Raw genomic sequence first — 15,166 nt, 5'->3', positions numbered from 1 at the left:
ATTACAGAATAGTACATACTCAAATGTGAGCATGTGTCAGAAACACCAGTAGGGCTTATTAAAACACAGATTATTGGACTCTACTCTGAACTTCTGATTCAGTAGGCCTGGGATAGAGACCTGGTAATTTGAGTTTCTAACAAGGTCCCAAGTGATATTGATGCTGCTGGCCCAGGAACCACACTTTGAGAAGCACTGATAGAGCAGTGAATGACTGTGGCTTCTGGATCCATTCTTCCCGAGTTCAAATCCTGGCTTAGACTCTTAAATTGTGTCATATTCAACAAGTTCTTCATCCCTTTACACCTGTTTCCTGATTTGTAACACAGAGATAATAATAGTGCCTACCTTATAAGGTTGTTGTGAAGTCACATGATTTAATATATACAATTCTTAGAACACTGGGACATGCCTGGCACATAATCAACTGTAAAGTGTTAGTTAGTATTGTTTAATTGACCCAGAATTCTAGAGCCAGTAGGAATCATTTAGCCCATCCTTCACCAAATCCAAGTCAAAATTTGCATAACTCCTTTACTCTTGCTATGTGTAGTACTTATTATTTTGCTAAATATTTTTCTTTAGGTTGGTTCATGCTTTTACCTGGCTACATTTATCTTAAAACGAAACTGCAGGTGGAAAACCAGTGTCTTCCAAATCTAAAATAGAATATATATAAAATTACTAGAATAAAAAGGTTTATCTATGTACCACCTCAAACCACCAGGGGTTTGGGTATCCCTCTTTGAAAGAGGACTGATTTCACTTACAAACCTTTTTCAAATAAGGAAACTGAGATCCAAAGAAAAGGAGGTATTCACTTAAGAACACAGAGAGTTGATGGTAGAGCTGAGACCAAGTGTCCTACTTCCTGGCTAGGATACTTTCTTTACTACCTCTTGGAGGAAATGCCCCACTACTCCCTCCTCTTGCCTTATGATGACTTTATAGCAACTGTACCTCTAATACTGAAGATTCCTCATTTTCTATTAAGGCTTTGCCATTTAACCCAATTTTAAAGGTCTTGTGATGGCATCTGTTGTTATGTCATAGGGGTTTGGGCCATGGTTGAGTGTTGTACTAAGAGCTTAGAATTAGAAGAGAGGCCGAATGTGCTGACTGCCGGATGATTAGGAAGAAGTGTGGAAAATGAGCATGGGCAAGAAAAGGAGTCAGGGTTTGCTAACAGGGTGAGGTTGGCGGACCAGTGTTACAAGAGAGAACTGAAAAACAGATTCAGGGGACACACAGAACTTGGATTTAACAAAGTTAGGGGAAAGAGGGGAGAAGAGCAGGGAAGAGAAAAGAGCCTCCAAATGTGGTATGTTCGTGGTAGGCCTTGGGCAGGCTATCTAGTCTCTTCATTGAACCATCAGCCCTTTCTTAAGTTCCTTCAACCCCCAAGGGTTTGAACCCCCAGCACTTTGGGAAGTGCTGCTCTATATTTTAGAGTTACTAAAGTGTGGAGCACTAACACAGATCTTCCTAGACAATGTAGACCCGCTCCTTGGTCCAATTCAAGCAGCAAGCCATCAAAGCAGACTTTTGCAGACAGCTCTCTTCAAGAGGTAGCCCCCCGCCCCCCATTCTTTTTCTTTTTCTCTGTGAGGCTCAAAGTGGTTTGAGCAATCAGCAAAACCAACACTGGGTGTTCTTTGTAAGTGCACTTTCAAGAGCGATAAAGGCTTCTTAAGGCTTCCAACTTTTGGAAGGCTTCCCTGACAGATCTAGGGAAGAGTTTATACAAAACCTGGTCAGAGTTTGCTTTTTCTCTGAGGCACCATTTTCCATTGTTGCTTTTATATCACTGGAGTTAAGAAGTTGAGGATTTGCCTGGATAAGGTAAAGTAAACAAAATGCTTTGCCCCACTGGTGGTTTCTTCAAGCTTAACTTACCCTCTCTCCAATCATTCCTATGCTTCCACCACAGCCCCTGGGACCCTGGCATATACCCGCCTCTGACCCCTTTTCCATTCTGCACAATCCCCCATGATAAGCAATAATATTCAGAGTGCCCACTGGTGTGACCACATCGATTGGTACAAAATTTGGAGAAGTATGGGAGCTGTATAAAATGGACATTTCAGCCTCAAATCAATGTGCATTTAATGTGCACAATTGGTAGATTTCACCTTTTTTCTTCCCTAGGGAGGAACTAATTATACCCTTGTGTCACATTCTTTGGCACTTGGAGTGTTTATACAAACCAAATGACAATAGTCCCCTGGTATCAACTTCAACTGTCCAGGCGTGCTTTTGTTGAAACCCTATTTCAGCCATCTTAGGGAAGAAGATTATAGAGTGAAAATCATTTCCCTTAAAGTTAGTGTGCCCATGGGATTACAGCTATCCCACTGAAATGCTCAGTAAAGTCTTGATAAGCCAGAACCCCTGCTATCTGGGATATTTGTGGCGTTCTTCTTTAGGAAGAATTAGTATATGATAGGAAAATGATCTGAGAACTCAGGGATATAGCCCAGAAAAATAAAAAGAGTCTCCAAGTAGCATCCTGGGTTCTCTCTGTGTCCTACATCTCTAACAACTACCATCTCAGACAATGGAAAATGATCTACTGGAAAATAACTCAGAGCCCACCTAGTCCTCAAACAGCAAAGAAAGCTTTTCCATCATCTCCCTGGGACTCTATCTTGTGAGGCAGGAATGTTGCCTCAGACAATTTAGAAAGATTTGCATCAACAAAGTTTTCCCCCTTAGGCCTCAGTGAACTAAACAATTCTGCAAACTTTCGTAGTCCATACTCCAAGAATCCCCATTACATAAAAGATTTACTGTAATGACTTAATAAATTAAGGAGTTCTCTGGAAGATGGGACCCACAGGAACCCATCAATCCTAGAACAAAATTCCCAAGGGCTGAGGAAAGGCTTGTGAATCAGACAATGCCTTGTTCAGCTTGGGAAAGAAGCAAGGGTTCTAGTTGTGCCCCAGGCTGGCCTAGACTCCATGGGGCTAGAGGCGTCCTCTAGTCTTACTTGGTTCCTGGGCTTTAACACGCACATCATTCCATGGTCTCAGGAACTATGACGGTGTCCAGGATTCTCATTTCAACAAAAATTTTTGACCACCTGCCTGAATTCTCAGAATACAAAGAAAATGAGTAAGACATAGTCCCTGCCCTCAAGTGCCTGCCCACCCAGGGATAGAAGGAGCCCAAGAGATTAACAATCACAGTTCAGAGAGAGATAAATATTATTAGAGAAGTATAAACATAATGCAAAGTGAGTACTTTTTGTTATTTAACAGATAGTGGAAATAGCTATAAGGATGATGCTTTCCTGTGCTGAAAACCACTTTGTTATTATGGGTTCAGATCGGATTTATCTGCACTAGAAAATAAAAAGAAACATAATTAGTTCATGACTGTACATTATGGGGATATACATTGACCAGCATACAACTTCTTGCAACTATTTCTTGGCATGAGAATTCATGTTTGGGCCTTTATTTACTATGTAACATATTCTAATTTTTATATATTTATCTCCTCTTCTATAATGTGGGCTACATGGAGGCAAGGGATTTTTGTCTGTTTCATTCACTGTTGTACCTGCAGAGCCTAGAACTGAGCCAGTAAACATGTAATAAATATTTGTTGAACCAATGAGCAAACATAGATAATTAAAAATTATGATACGTGCCACAAAAGAAAATGAACATGCGTGGTTAGAGATTACAACAAGGGGATGGGATGTAGATCGGGACCTCAAGATCAGTCTTTCTGAGGAAGAGACACTTGAGCAGAGACCTGAGGAGTATAGCCAAGACACCAGACAGCTCACGTTTGGCATACAAAAGCCCCTGGAAATAGGAGGATATCTGGGTTTTAAGTGACTCACTTTTGCAGGCTACTCAGTTGCCTTGTTAAGGAATAGGTCTGGAGTGGCAATTTGGGGGTGGGGGGTTCTTGTTTAAAAGACTCTCAGAGTCTCCCAGCTGTACCTAAATGCTTGAGTTTAAAGGCAAGGAAGTGGAGTTCAGACCCAAGGTCCCTCCCACCTCAGTCCCTTGGGTGGGATACTGGATGGACTTCGCTCTGTGCACTTGGCCTCTTGAAATTCCTGTGACCCCTTTGTAGCTGGCACGACAACTCAGGACGCTCTTCTTCCTTGGTTCACCTGGCAAGAGATGGGTCTGCCATCTGGAGTCAGAGAAACAACCCGCCAGCCCCCAAACAGTTCAGCCTGGGCCCCGGACAATGAGACTCGGGCAATAGCCAATTCCTTGTCTGCAATTTGCTGATTATCACACCCCAGGGTGTGGGATTGTACAGCCAGAACCGCTTTGCTCTGCCTCTCATCAAGGCAAAATGAACACAGATCCTGACAGGTCAAATCTTCCCCCAGACCTCAGAGGTTGCTGTACAAAGGACCAGGCTTAATCTCTGGCCAAGTGTATAATTCATTTATCTGCACAGTCATGAATTCCGGGCTCTCAGGGCAGGAAGTGTGGGGCATTGTGACTGGTTCTACAGGCCCAGGGAGTCACTTAAGCCCTGATTGTATTGTGGAGGGAGGGATTTTGGAGACAAAGGCCTCTGTCCTCCAGAGATTGAGCAGACGGGAAGGGGAGCCTATGCACACAAAGGAATGGTGCTTTAGGGAGAGGTTGACAGCCTTGTCATCAATGCCCATGAACTTCTCTAGATCATGCGAGCGATGACAAGGGGGCTGGAATGAATTATTTCAGAGACTTTAGCCGAGAGGAATCGAAATAGGTAAAGAGTCATCTCGGGATGTGTGCCCGATGCATATCCACCACTTTGTAGTGGAGGGAAGTTTTAAACCCCCAGAGCCGGGCTTTCACGTGTCCCCTTCTCAGGGAGTTGTTGGGTTCTCAGTTTTCGCCTCCAGCCATCAGGGCTCCTTTACCACCACCCAAAAGACTTGATGTAAAAGGCAGCGCTCTGTAGAGAGCTGGTACTTTACAGCTAATTGGAAATTGTTTGGAAATGGGTGGTTTCCTTGCTCGGCCAGCTGATTCCCTCCCTGAGCCTCTGGACTTCCTGCTGAACAGAGATGGGTATGGGATGCCATTCTGTGTTCCTCGCATTTCATTTACACATCTCCACAGCCCGAGGGGGAGACTGACCCGTCGCAATCAATGTAGTCTCAAATTTGGGGTTATTTGGATTCTGAAGTATTTCAAGCTCTGCGTCTCTCGTGTCACCGCAACCTACACTGTACTGTGCAACGGAGGGCATTTTAATCACAAATTGTATGCTATATATATACTGCAGCCTCCAGAGTGGGAGGAGGCAGACTGTCGTGGAAGTTTCTCATGCTTACTCTGATCTCAGATAGGCACTTCACCAATTTGCACGGTGAAAAATCCTAATGTCCCATTCTACCACCACCCCCACCACCCGCCCCCGCCCCGCCTATTCATTTTTGGGGTGTCATGTGAAGGACACGAGAAAATCTCAAGCCCAGATCTCACCAGCCAATCCTGTTAGTGCCTATAACTGACAGTCCTTCATCACTCCACCGAAGGTCTGTCGGTGCAACCATTATGTAAGATGGGGTCAGACATTAACTACATTATCAGTCATTAATACTTTGCCCCTCAAATACATTTATCACATCAGCCCCAACAGAAAATTGGGACCCCTGGGGGAAATGGGCTGGAAGTATAAAGCTTTCTAGGGTGACTGGACAGGATTTTGTTTGTGTAGGCTTTTTACCCCTTGACACTTGCTTTCTAGGTCGTCTGCAGGTACTAAGAGTCCCTGATTCACGTGAGTTCACGTCTCTGCCCACCAAGAGCCTTATCATTGGTATGACCACCAGAGGACTCTCTATCCCAGGGGCTTATCCCTTTGGATCCTTTCAGCAAGTCTCTGTTAAGCATTGGTTCTAGTGCTAAGTCCCATCGAGGACATGGGAAACATGTCCATAATCTTCCTTCAATGAGCTTGCTTTCTGGTTGTTGGCGATAAGTCAATAAAATCTACACACTTAAGGACCATGGGCTGGAGTGACAAAATGAGCACTCCAGATAGTTTTGTTGTGACAGAGCAGACGAATTAGGATGGGCTTCTTGATGGAAGCAGGACTTTTCCTGGAGCCTCAAAAAATGGATATAATTTTAATATGGAGAGGAGGACGAGGGCAGTCTGTGCAAAGAGAAGCACGTGAACCCAGGTCCAGAGGTGGGAATGAGTCTATAATGTATGTGGAGGGGTCACATAAAAGACACAAGGGCAGAAAAATTTTGGCTTTGGACCAGAGAACAAAGAGCAGAGGAATTTCGATTTGACTCTTTAAAGCAAAATCTTCAAAACTGTCTGGATCATACACTCCTATCAGAAAAATACATTATATATTTCCTGCTTGGGCGCCTGGGTGGCTCAGTTGGTGAAGCTTCTGCCTTGGGCTCAGGTCATGATCCCGGCATCCTGGGATAGAGCCCCTCATTGGGCTCTTTGCTCATCAGGGAGCCTGCTTCTCCTTCTCCCTCTGCCCCTCCACCCCAGCTTGTGCTCGCTCTCTCTCTGTCAAATAAATAAATAAAATCTTAAAAAAATAAAAAATATATTAGCATACACCCATATATGCATATTTATTTATAAACTGTATACTTGTACTAATGCACTCATACATAATAAAGCATACACAAAAATCATAAAGAATGATGTAATGAAAATGTCAAAATTCTAATATTTCCTTCTCACATGCCAAAGAATCATCTTGTGCCCCCACCCTGGATACCACTGTCCTAGAACATCAGCTAACCATTTTGGGACCAAGGAGCCCTTGAAGAATTGGATGAAAGCTACGTATCCTCTCCCCTCCCCAGAAATCCATGCACAGATGTTTTATTCAACTTTCTCATACATTTCATTTGGGGGGGGCAGGCGATGAGCCCTCTGAAGCTCATTTGTGGACCCCAGTTCCAGAACCCCTTTTCTGGGTAAAGAAAAGCACTGAAACCTTTTGTGCAGCTTCGAGGCCCCTAGACTTTAATCTTTTCAGAAGTTGAATCTGCTCATTGTGCCTAAGATGAATGGACTGTGGCCAGGGTGGGCTGGGGTGGGCAGGTGGTAGACACAAGGAGACAAGTTGATAGGCCATTTCAAAACTTCAGGCCTGAAATGCAAATGTCATGACAATGGAAGAGAGAGAACAGAGGCCGGTGACCTTTCAAAGGGAGCCTGGACAGGTCTCAGCCATCAATAGAAGATGAAGGGGAGGGAGGGGAATCCATGACAGCTCTGAGGCTTCAAGTTTGGGGTGGTCAAGGGAGGGCAGTGGCTACTGGAAATCATAAACTGGTTTGGATGACAGTCCAGCATCTCAACAGAAATGGTCTGAGAGCAGTGAGAAATGGGGAGGGGGTTGGTTGGTGAAGCTGGGGGGAGCGATCGGACAAAAGACACAGACTGGGGGGTCGAAATTTAGGAGGAGAGCAGCTATGAGAAGAGAGCAAATAACAATAGTAAACACGTATGTACCAGGCACAGTTGTAAGCACTTTATTACCCAAGTTCATTTGAATAATCCTTACGACCACCTCTGTGAAGCAAGTACTATTACCATCATTATCCCACTTTTCATAAATGGGAAACAGAACGGTTTTACAGGTGGGGAAACTGCCCCCAGGTCACACAGCTAGGAAGTATCAGAGTAAGGATTCCAACCCACGAGTGAAGAGAGGAGGGGAAGTGAGTTACAGGAAATTGCACAAGGCAGAGGGGAAGAGGACGAGCAGAGGAAAGGCCTGGCTCCCACTGGGCACCCACCTTGGATCAAACATGGTGCCCATACCTGGTGATAATACTAACAACGCGACAGCAGCAGCATAGTTCGAACCAGCAAGAGCTTTCAATGTGCAAGGCAACGTGCCAAGCACTTTATGGGGCAAAGTGAATATATGTCATTTTTCAATCACTCAGCACCCAAATGCCTTTTTCTAGTTGGAAAGAACCTGTCATTATGTGAGTCTTGTTGCAGGCCGGGGCACCGCCTCTCACTGGAGGAAGACAAAGGAGGCCAGACACTCTCTTTACCTGCTCCTGGGCAGCTAGGGTGTGGGCACAGGACCCATGCTGAGCCAGCAGGACTCTTCCCCGCTTCCTCAGCAACTTGCAATCTGGAACAACGGAAGGCTAAGACGATGAGACCGAATTCACACACGGTGGTCGTCAGTGGCTGTGGCCATAGCCCCCTGGCCCGATTGCTCCTGCTTACTTAGGCTGCAAAGCCTCCTCCACCCTTCCGTCTATTCTGGAAGTATCTATGTCACAGATGGGACAAACACAAAGGAAGCAAAATAGGGATTTACTGGAAGGAGAGAGAGCAGGAGCGGGCAACCATTTTCCCTAAAGAGCCAGGTGGTAAATACTGTAGGTTTTGTGGGCAGCCATAGACAGCCTAAAAGATGCTTTAACATACGCAGGGCTGATTTCTCGTCTTTCGCAGCCAAATACTGTAACCGATAACAAATGAGTTATCGCATCTAATCCCTACGGCAACCCAGACGAGTAGGGGCTATTGCTAACCTCACATCGAAGCTAAGAAAATGGAGACCCAGAGAAGTCAAGTCGTCGGGGCCCGGGATCAGACAGATAGTTAAGTGCTGGTGAGTGGCACAGCTAAAATGCCACCCCGGAGCTCTCCGGCTCTTGCACATGAAAGAGACGAGGAAAACAGAGATGAAGCACTTAGTGGTCTCAGAACCTCTTCTGGGATAACAAAAGAAAGACAATTATTGCTCCTAGTTGTTCAGAGGCACCAAAGTGATCAGTGCCATGGAAACAGAGAGGAAAAAGGAATAAAGATGCGCAGCGGCTTGGGTTTGATGTGTTTATCTCCCTCTTGGCTGCTTCTATTAGGATAGTGGTCTGAGCCTCTATGCAAAGGTTGCACTGACCTCTCAGTTCTGGGAGCCTCTGCTGGCCTTTTGCTTGTGGAGAAATCTGGAATACATTTGAGTTGCAGCCCTGAACTAGACTAGACTGTGGAGTGTGAATTCCCTCTTCAGGTCACTGGGACCTGCAGAGGTTCCAGGTAACAAGAGCCGAAGTACCGCACTGCAGCATCTAAGACGCGTGTGCCTTTTTGAGGCCAGGGTCTAAAGCTCGTTCGCGAATGTCCCCTGCCTATTGAACTCTGTGGTCTGTGCCCCTTTTTGAGGTGGCTCACGTGCAGATGACCACCAGGCCTGATTTTACTGGCAACCCTCTGTCCTCTCAGTGTGGTGAGGGCAGATGATCCCTTTCACGCCGACCTCGGCGGTCTGGAGCTTTTGCTTTTTGCTAAATGCAGAAGACGATGGTCCCAAAGCCACAATTTCTCAGGGGTGGGTGGGAGAAGTTTCAGGCATATGCAGCTTTTTCGTCTTACCCACTGGGGTTGGAGTTCCTTCCGTGGGACCGCTGTGAATGCTTACAATAACATGGTGTTCCCTCTGCTCAGTGCACAATTTAATTGAGCTAATTAATGACAAGTAAACATCTCACAACAGTGAGCCTTCTGTTGGAAGAGTCGAGGTAGGATCAAAATCCAGACTGGTGAAAGAGGCTCCTTGGACCAGGGCATTCCAAGTGCTATCGGTCTGACCTGTTCCTGTGGATGCATGCATGCGTGTACCTTCTGTTAAAATAGTCTTTTTAAAAGCTCATTGGGAAAGTTTGCAAGAGTGTTTCTTTATCATCTTGTCACATGTACTGTTGGGAGTATTTTCCCCTGTGATTTTATCCCCAAACTTCTGTGACAGTTAAAGAAGAAAACCTTATTTCTGCAAAAGCTGTGGGATGGGAGAGAATTTGTGAGGGCCGGGTGTTTTTTGTAGCACATAACTGGTCCCCCCAGAATGTCTTCTTTTTACCCTCTTGCTAATGTGGCCAGGGAACACCTGAACAGTGTCAGAAAACAGATATCTCTTCGCTGTGGATCAAACCCAGCTCTGTGGTTGTCCAAGCTGGCTTTTTTTTTTTTTTTTTTTTTTGGATGAGTGCCTGGAGCTAAGTAGCAAGGGCAAACTCCGGGAAACCATTTGGAATTTCCATTATTATTTCTCAATTATCTGCATGTGGGAAAGGAGTGGTGGTTAGGATACCTGAACCAGCCTACCTACAGTTTGCTCATCCCAGTGGTTTCAGCATGATCAGTCTAATGACCTAATCACTATGCTGGGATCATATTCACCTAGTACTTAATCCTTTCTCAAAGCACTTTTCCCACTGAAGATTCGCATTTGACCCTCACAACAATCCAGGGGCCATTCCACAATTAGGGGCTGCCCCATAGATTGGTTGGTCAACAGCCATGCCATTTGGCAGGTCAAGTGCTTGGGTGTGTGTTTCCAGGTGCCCTGGGCCTGGGACTTTGGAAACCGTGGTATCACTGGTCAGCCTAAAGAAAAGCAGAGCGTAAGCAAACCGAGCTCACAGTTGCATGGTTATTTGCTTGGTGACCACCGCCCCCCCCCCCCGCCCCAGTGCACAGTAGATAACCAACAAATGATTCATCCCCCTTGGTCCTTTGATTTTGCCATAAAGGTCTTTCAAATTAAATCTATTCTTTTCTGACCAAAATTGATGTTGATTCTGAACATCCTAACTCAGAAAATGTTGCTTAAAGGTGAGCACTAAATAACATACTATGCCAGCACAGCCTCGCTTGGTATAATCAGAAAACAGTGTTCAACAGCTCTCCTTTCATTCTCCTGTTGAAAGAAGCAAAAAAAAAAATGTTGATGAACATAGCCGAAGAGCTCATTCTTCACAGGACTTTCCAGATGCCCACTCAGGTTAGAAGATCATATGTCTTGGTTAAGGCCAGGAACAGAAAATACAAATCGTAATATTGTCTACGGCCTTTCTCCTGAACAGAGCTAAGAGAAAATATGACAGTTATTTTATTAAATGTCACATAAGCTGTCCCAGCTGTTAAGCAGGGCACTCATATCTTTAATGGATATGACTAAGCTGTTTGAGCAGGAGAGGGACTCGTGTCTGTCCGGTAATGAATCAGTGACGTGGGCTGGTAATTTTCCGAGCCCATGCAGGAGCCTTTGTGTTCACACAGGTGCAAGGATGATGCAAATTTTACATGCATTCATTTCAACTGCTATTTAGAGCAGAGGTTTTCAGCCTTGGCTGCACATTAGTATCACCTGGGGAGCTTCTTCCGCCTCCCAGTGCCCAGCCCACACCCTGTCTCAGCTTGGGCTATCGGAACAAAATATCATAGACCAAGGAGCTGGAAAACAACAGACATTTATCTTCTTATAGTTACGGAGGCCAGAAGTCCAAGGTCAGGGTGTCAGCATGGTTGGGTTCTAGGGAGAGCTCTCTTCCTGGCTTGCAGATGGCCACTTTCTTGCTGGGTCCCCACACAGTGGAGAGAACTCTGGTGTCTAGTCCTCTTCTTACGAGGGCACCAACTCTCTCCACTCAGAACTCCACCCTTCTGATGATCTCCTTTAACCTTAATCACCTCCTTAAAGACCCTTTCTCCAATACAATTACATGGTAGGGGTGGGGGCTTCAACATATGAACTTTAGGGGAACCTAATTCAGTCCAACTGGATACCCTAAACTAATTCATTAAATCAGACTCTCTGGGAAGGGGACCCAGACATCAGTAGTTTTTGAAGCTCCTCAAGGGATTCCAACATGCTGCCAAGTTGAGAACTACTAATTCAGAGCTTCGCTACTCCAAGGGCAACCCACAGACTAGCAGCATTAACATCACCTGGGAGCCCGTGGGAACTGCAGAATCTCCAACCTCACTTCTGACCTACTGAATCAGAATCTGCGTTCTAGGAAGATTCCCCAGGTGATTGAGAGCATCCCACATGTTTCTGCTCTAGGGAATCTTCCTCCTGTGGTCAGACACTTGCAACAATAACTACGGGAGCTCTTGACATACTATAGGATTAACTCCAATTCCAGGTGCTTGACTGTGCAGCCTTCTGACCACTGCTTGATGATACAGCGTCCATGAGGTGTAGGGCTGGGCTCGATCACTTACTCAGGTGCCACGCACATTGTTGGGTAACTGCCAGGCAATGAGTGAAGTGACTGGTTTTAGGTTCTCTTCTGAGAACAGGGGTATAGTCCTCTTTTTCTTCCTGGTAACTGATTTGCTTTGTGATTGGTTGCACAGAGTTACCTCCTCTCAAAACCATTTGCAGCTGCTTGTTTAAGCTATGAATTTCACCCCAGTGGGTTGCTTAGCTTTTTATTGCCAAAGTTCTGTGTATTAAGAGGGTTTACCACTAACCCCATCTAGATGTTTCCTATACGTACTGCTTATACTTTGCTATTTCCATGGTTTCCATGTAAATCAACCTATCCATCTGGTCTTGTCACAACGTAGTTGCTAATTGCATGGTTGTATGTGTTTCTCTCTGACTCCAGCTACACTGGACTATAGGTTTTCTTGGTTGTAAAAATGCATTTTACAAGTTTCAGTTGGGGAAGATGAAAAAGTTCTAGGGACGGATGGTCGTGATGGTTGCACAAGAATGTAAACGTACTTAATGCTGCAGAATTATACACTTGAAATCGGTTAAAATGGTAAATGTAAGGTGTGCATTTTTTTTAAGATTTTATTTATTTATGTGACAGAGAGACAGCCAGCGAGAGAGGGAACACAAGCAGGGGGAGTGGGAGAGGAAGAAGCAGGCTCCCAGCCGAGGAGCCCGATGTGGGACTCGATCCTGGAACGCCGGGATCACGCCCTGAGCCGAAGGCAGACACTTAACGACTGCGCTACCCAGGTGCCCCTAAGGTGTGCATTTTTACCACAAGTTTTTAAATGTAATGCATTTCACTAAATGGGATGATGTATACTGGTTTGGCTCTTGGAACAGAAGAAGGGAATTCGCATAAAAACTGATGAACTCTACAGTATGGAGTTTTGTTGATAATATCATACCAATGTTAATGTTTTAGTTTTGATAAATGTGCAATAGTTATGTTAGATGTTAACGTCAGGAGAAACCAGGTGATGGGCATGTGGAGCATATGGGAACTCTGCTCTCTTTGCAAGTTTTCTATAAATCTAAGACTATTCCAAAGTAAAAAGTTTATTAAGAAAAAACTGGGGGCGCCTGGCTGGCTCAGTAGGTAGAGCATGTTGACTCTTGATCTCAGGATCGTGAGTTCAGGCCCCACGTTGGGTGTAAAGCTTGCTTTAAAAAAATTGATGGGGCGCCTGGGTGGCTCAGTCAGTTAAGCATCTGCCTTCAGCTCAGGTCATGACCCCAGGGTCGTGGGATGGAGTCCCACATTGGGTTCTCTGCTCAGTGGAGAGTCTACTTCTCCCTCTCCCTCTGCCTGCTGCTCCCCCTGCTTGTGCTCTCTCTCTCTCTGTCAAATAAATAAGTAATAATCTTTAAAAAAAAAGAAAAAAATTGATTCTATTATGACCTACCATTTTGAAAAAGAGGTAAGAATGAGCAGTAGAAACAGTCTGACAGAAGGAAGCAAGAGCTAGAACCCTTTTCTTCTCCAGAGGGTGCTTTTCTTTCAGGCTTCTAAGCTGTAATATATATATGTTAATTATATTATATATATTATATATTATATTACATATAATATATATTTTATACATTTATTATATATTTTTATATAATATATATTTGGTTGTATTTTGGTTTATATTTTTTAAATATATAAAACATCACAATAGCACTATTTACTGAATGTCACTTCAGCATAGGGGTTAAGAGTGCAGAAACCTGGTTTTGAATAGGGCTTCTCCCACTTTCCAACTGCATCACTGTGAGTAGTAATTTAACCTGTCTTTGCCTCATTTCCCTTATATATAAAGTGTGGATGATAATAGTACCTCCTTCATAAGACTTCTCCAAGCATTAAATGAGACCATCCTTAGGAGGTGCTTATCACAAGCATGGCATATAGTAAATACTCGATGTTACTATTACGTGCAGACACTATATTAAGTGTTTTGTATACATTTATATTACGCATGATCCTCCTGTAAATTTTGTTTTTAAATTTTTTTTACTGTTAAATTATACATTATGTATCCAATGTGCCCAAATCCTAAGTGTACAGCACAAGCAATTTTTACAACGTGAACACACCCATGTAGGCAACAAACAATCAGATCAAAATATAGAACATTATCACCACCCAGATGTCTCCCATATGTCCCCTCTCAGTTATTACCCACCACGATTAACTTCCATTTGTTGGGGTTTCTATTCAATTTCAAAGATCCTTCCCCCTCCATCTTTCATAGTTTAATTTGGGGGGATATATAAAACATTAACATGGTTTAAAAGTCAAAACTATACATTAGCAGTAATCTGTTTTTCCTCCTTCCCTCTCTTTCCTTCAGCATCTAACTTGAAGTAACATGGCGTTTAGTTTTAAACAAGAATCACATGACATGGATGTGTAATCTGTTTTTCCTCCTTCCCTCTCTTTCCTTCAGCATCTAACTTGAAGTAACATGGCGTTTAGTTTTAAACAAGAATCACATGACATGGATGGTAATTTCCAGAGCATTCTGAAGTACTTTGCAGTCCCCTCCCTTCAATTTAACTAACAACATTAAATGAGCACCTACTGTGGCAAAAGGTGAATCAAAGACCTATCTTCAGATACCCCAAGCCCAATTAGGGAAACAGGCCTTTGGACATAGAGTCCTAGTTCAGTGCCTACAAAATTCTGTATATGAAATCACCATTCACAATAACAACAAAAAAGAAAACCTATAACATATCTTTTTTTTACCTATAACATATTTTTGTTGTTAGTAATTCATCTAACAAAAAGGATATTAGGCATTTTACAGATAAAATTTTTAAATTCTACTAATAGGTATAAAAATCTTTCACTAAATGGTGGTAGACACCATACGGATGAATGGAATGACGTATCATTGTACAAATGTCATTTTCTCCCAAATCTACCACTTCAGTGCCCTTCCAACAAAAATTCCAGCAGGATATTATAAGGAACCTGAAACAACTTATTCTAGAATGCATATGGAAGTATAAATGTCTATGACTAAGTCTATTTTGAAAAAGAGTAGAAACTTCCCCTTCTACAGTTTGAGACATGCTGCAAAGATGAAGAAGAAGAAGAAGAAGAAGAAGAAGAAGAAGAAGAAGAAGAAGGTGGAGGAGGAGGAGGAGGAGGAGGAGGAGGAGGGGGAGGAGGAGGAG

At 43.8% G+C, this 15,166-nt stretch overlaps 1 protein-coding gene across 1 annotated transcript in view; it reads left to right on the top strand.

Moving 5' to 3' along the window:
• Positions 1–15,166, top strand: part of COL4A6 (collagen type IV alpha 6 chain) — a 263,258-nt gene that overhangs the window by 169,941 nt on the left and 78,151 nt on the right. The gene's annotated exons all lie outside the window — the stretch shown is intronic.

Source organism: Ursus arctos, chromosome X, assembly GCF_023065955.2.
Source record: "Ursus arctos isolate Adak ecotype North America chromosome X, UrsArc2.0, whole genome shotgun sequence".
NCBI classification, from domain to species: domain Eukaryota; kingdom Metazoa; phylum Chordata; class Mammalia; order Carnivora; family Ursidae; genus Ursus; species Ursus arctos.
Note: the sequence above shows the minus strand (reverse complement) of the source record. Positions and strands in the feature narration are given on the sequence as shown.